A 4,945-nucleotide genomic window follows, 5' to 3' on the forward strand; every position below is an offset into this window, starting at 1 on the left:
CTCTCTCTGCCCCTCCCCCACTCATGCTCTCTCTCGCTCTCGCTCTCGCTCTCGCTCTCTTTTTTAAAATAAATTAGTTACTTCTCCAGGGGGATTGGGGAAATCTGTCCGAGATTGAGTTCAGCCATGAGTAACAGGAAAGCCCACCAAAGCAACAGTGTATGCAAACCAAGGTGTTAACTGTCCTCGGGTCCAGGGCTCCTCCAGCAGCTCCCCAAGGCCATGGACAACCTCCCCTCACCACGCCCACACCCACCCGTTCCTCCCCTCCCCTGTCCTGACCGAGCCACTCAGCAGCCTCTGAAGCCACACTGCTGGGGCAAGAGGCAGAAACCATCAGTGCACAGGTTACACGGCGTTGTTCAAATCCGATTTGTCTTTACATATTTATTTATTGCACCACTGATCGTTTACGTATTCCTAAAACACGAAGATAAGTTGAGAGTAAATTGGGAAGGTAAGTTAAGTTTTAGGGCCTGGCCGAATGTGGTAGAAAGAAGCCTCAAAGATTTTTTTTAAAAGGCCAAAGAGAATGTGAAAAGCCTTTTGTTCTGAGGTAAGGGATTCACATGGCTCCTGTAGGTCACGCGGGACAGAGGTGGTTTAAGGGGGTGCTGGGGAAGGACCTCCTGTAACTGCGCATCCGTTCTGGGCAGTTGTTACCTGGTGGCTCTTCCCACGGCTTCGGCTTCTCCTCCACGTGCTCTGATGGCATCGAGAAGTTCTCTCTGCGGGCTGCAGGCCTCCAACACGGATCCCGCACTTGCTCGCCGCCCTTTCAACAAGGACAGAGCAGGCCTCGCATTCAGAGCTTCCGCCGGGCACCGGGGTCTCCCCTGAAGGTGGCAACACTGTTTATGTTGACGGCTGCTTTCCACTGGTGTCAAACTGACGAGGCTTTCAGCCTGCGGTGCTCATCTTTTTAAAATTCACTATCCGCACTTCCGGGTTCCGGGCCAGCCTGTAAGGGGCTTGCAGGCCGCTGCTCCGTCCTCACAACAAGAAAAAAAGTGGAAATCAACGATCCATCTCAGATCCTTCAGAGAATCAAGGTCACAACCCAAACTGCTGCCCCTAAAATCAGAGAGACAGACGGCAGACACAGAAAATCTCAGCTTCCAGGAGCAGAAACGGCCCTGGAGCCAGCGCCTGGACAGGGAGACTTAAACTCTTCGTGATCAATGGTTAGAAGCTCAAGAGGGCTCAGCTGATGCTTAAAACCTCCGCCCGGGGGACGGGGGTGGAAGAGGGGGTGGTGGTGGTCCTCTTAGAAGATAAGCTTTGGGGAGCCTGGGTAGCTCAGTCGGTTAAGCGTCCGACTTCGGCTCAGGTCATGATCTCACGGTCCGGGAGTTCAAGACCCACGTCGGGCTCTGTGCTGACCGCTCAGAGCCTGGAGCCTGTTTCAGATTCTGTGTCTCCCTCTCTCTCTGACTCTCCCCCGTTCATGCTCTGTCTCTCTCTGTCTCAAAAATAAGTAAATGTCAAAAAAAAATTAAAAAAAAAAAAAAAAGAAGAAGATAAGCTTTACCTCCTGGATCCCGACCAGGTTCTCACAGTGAAGATCAAAAACATCTCAGATTCCTAGCAGGGGGAGGGGAGATGGCGCCATGCTTATTTATGTATTTACTTATTCTCATTTTATTTAGTCTTACTTTTTTTCTTTCAGAGAGAGAGAGGGAGTGGGGGAGAGGGGCAGGAGACAGAGAATCTCAAGCAGGGTCCAGGCTCAGCGAGGAACCCGAGGCAGGGCTGGATCCCACGACCCTGGGATCATGACCTGAGCCGAAATCAAGAGTTGGACTCTCGATGAGCTGACCCACCTGGAGCTGTGGAGGTGTTTTTAAATACATCCAGAGCACTGTGTTTTGTTGTTGTTGTTGTTGTTTGTTTGTTTGGGGTTTTTTAGGGTGTTTCTGACAGAGAGCACAGAAGGGACACAGAGAGAGGGAAGGAGAGAGAATCCCAAGCAGGTTCTGTACCATCAGCACGGAGCCTAATGTGGGGCTTGAACTCACAAACTGTGAGATCATGACCTGAGCTGAAGTCAGGTGCCTAACTGACAGAGCCATGCATGTGCCTTGCACTCTGTTCTTCTTAACAGAGTCTGCTCTTGAGGGAAGCTATTTTACTAGAGCCTAAGCAAACAAGTGGAAGAGGAAAATACCCAACTCCAGCCTCCTTTAGCCTTTGTATTCCAGGAGAGGGAACCTGAGAGAGGTTTGTCAAGTTCACAGCCCACAGGCACAGGTTCACTACAAGCCTGCGACCTAATGGTCAGGATATAGAACACTTCCTCTCCCTGACACCGCACTTCACGTCAGTAGAGATTCTCTATGATAACTTGGGAACACAACGGAGAACCCACATGTCTCAGACCTTATTCTAGAAGAAGTCTCTAGGGGGCACCTGGGTGGCTCAGTCGGCGGAGTGTCCGACTTAGGCTCAGGTCATGATCTCACGGTTTGTGAGTTCGAGCCCCGTGTCAGGCTCTGTGCTGACAGCCCAGAGCCTGGAGCCTGTTTCGGATTCTGTGTCTCCCTGTCTCTCTGCCCCTCCCCTGTTCACGCTCTGTCTCTCCCTCTCTCTCAAAAATAAATAAACATTAAAAAAAAATTAAAAGAAGTTTCTAGGGGGTGCCTGGGTGGCTCAATCAGTTGAGCATCAGGTTCAGGTCATGATCTCACAGTTCGGTTCCTTGGGTTCCAGTCCCACATCGGGCTCTGTGCTAACAGCTCAGAGCCTGGAGCCTGCTTCAGATTCTGTGTCTCCACCTCTTTCTGCCCCTCCCCTGCTCACGATCTGTCTCTCTATCTCTCAAAAATGAATAAATGTTCAAAAAAATTTTTTAGTAAGTAAGTAAGTAAATAAATAAATGAAGTCTCCAGAAAAATCCAAACACAACAGGGGAGACAAAACAAGGAGACCAGAGGAAATTTTCTCCTCTAACCCCTATAGCAATGGCAACAGTAAAAAAAGCCTGGCTCCTAGCCAGCTAAGCATAAAGCCTCACACCAAAGACCTACTTAACTCAGTTCCTTTTACCTAGGACATCATGTTCACTTCTCAACAACAACAGCAAAATTACAAGGCATACTACAAAACAAAAGCACAGTTTGAAGAAGCAGATCCAAATACAGTACAGAGGTTAGATAATCAGGATAGAAATTTAAGACAACTATGGTGAATATGTTAAGGACAATAATGGAAAAAGTAGCCAACATTAAAAAACAGATGAGTAATGTCAGCAGACAGATGGAAACTAAGAAAGTATCAAAAGGAGGGGCACCTGAATGGCTCAATCAGTTAAGCATCCGATTCCAGCTCAGTTCGTGATCTTACCGTTTGTGAGTTCAAGCCCTGCACTGGGCTCTGTGCTGACAGCTTGGAGCCTGGCACCTGCTTCGGATTCTGTGTCTCCCTCTCTCTCTGCCCCATCCCATGGCTTGTGCTCTGCCTCTCTCTCACTAAAATAAATAAACATTAAAAAATATGTTAAAAAAGAAAATAGACCTGGATGGGCCTATATTGTAAAGTCAGGGCACCGATTAAAATTTTTTTAAGTATATCTGATATACCAAAAGAGGAGAAATAATGAAATAACACAAAATGCTTAAGTAACACCAGTGAGTGCAGAAAAAGAGTGGAAAACAAAAAAGATTCAAAGAACAAAGGCAAAACATAGAAAACAGTAGTGAATGTAGTAGCTATTAATCCAACGATATCAATAGTCACTTTAAAATAAATTTATTTTGGGGCACCTGGGTGGCTCAGTCAGTTATGCCTTCGACTCTTGGTTTCTGCTCAGGTCATGATCTCACAGTTCGTGAGTTCAAGCCCCACATCAGGCTCTGTGCTGACAGTGTGGAGCCTACTTGGGATTCTCTCTCTCCTTCTCTCTGCCTCTCCTAAACAAACAAACAAACAAACAAACAAACAAACTTTAAAATAAAATAAATTTATTTCAGCTAAAAAGAGACCAGATTTGGGATTCCTAGCTGGCTCAGTCAGTAGAGAATGCAACTCCTGATCTTGGGGTTGTGAGTTCAAGCCCCACATTGGGTGTAGAGATTACTTAAAAATAACATCTTTAAATACGTAGTGATCAGATTTAAAGAAAATTGCTAAGTAATTGGTAGTACACGTGGTAGGTCCATATGGCAAACGTGTGTCACAAAGCACTGGTCCAGGGGCCACAGACCGGGCTTAACCAGAGGGAGAAACATTGGATTAGCATTTTAGGACCATCGTCACAACAATGTTTGAGAAGATGGATTGGAAGGGGCCAGAAGCTGAAGGCAGGTATGTCCGATTGAACACAGGGGACTGACGTCATGCATTTATAACATTTCCCTCCCAGAATGCCCCTGAAGAGGGGGAAAGGATAGACATCCACAAGGACAAAGACAACCAGAAGGAACCATCAGTGGATGAGCAGTTCCAGCACATGGGTGGCAGACAGAGGTGAGAAGGGTGGCCTGACCCACCGGAGCGGCCGTGGGACAGGGACCCCAGATACCCACAGAGAAGCAGAGGCCTGTGGTTATTGCTTTTAGCACAACTATCAATGATTCTTGAATACTGAAGAAGCCAGGAAGGAGTTGGGATGAAAATTGGGGCCTTAATTTCAAAGCAAAACTTGGTGCACAATTAAACGAGTGTACGGGAGATAAAAGATGGCTGGAAATTGTTTGCAGCCCTTCCCATGGTGAGGCAGGACCTATTTCCTTCCCCTTGACCTGGGCGGGGATTGAGACTTGGTCTGATGAGTGGTATCTGCAATAAATAACATTGCACAACTTCTAAGCTCCGTCATAAGAAGCCTGGTAGATCCCAAGCTCTGGTCTCTTGGGACCCAGACCCTCTGCTGAGAGACACCAGGTCACATGGAGAGGTTATGTGTAGGTGCTCCAGGGGACAGCCCCACTGAGCTCCCAGCTGATCA

The 4,945-nt window shown here is 47.6% G+C and overlaps 1 long non-coding RNA gene across 1 annotated transcript; it reads right to left on the reverse strand.

Annotated features, from left to right (window-relative positions):
- Positions 1-357: 357 nt before the first annotated feature.
- LOC123382478 lies at positions 358-3,396 on the reverse strand. Its single transcript, XR_006590901.1, has 2 exons — positions 3,343-3,396; positions 358-992 (listed from the first exon to the last, which is right to left on the reverse strand). It is a non-coding gene; the product is annotated as an uncharacterized LOC123382478 (long non-coding RNA).
- Between the last annotated feature and the right edge of the window lie 1,549 nt (positions 3,397-4,945).

The sequence above is a fragment of the Felis catus genome, chromosome E3, assembly GCF_018350175.1.
Source record: "Felis catus isolate Fca126 chromosome E3, F.catus_Fca126_mat1.0, whole genome shotgun sequence".
Taxonomy (NCBI): Eukaryota; Metazoa; Chordata; class Mammalia; order Carnivora; family Felidae; genus Felis; species Felis catus.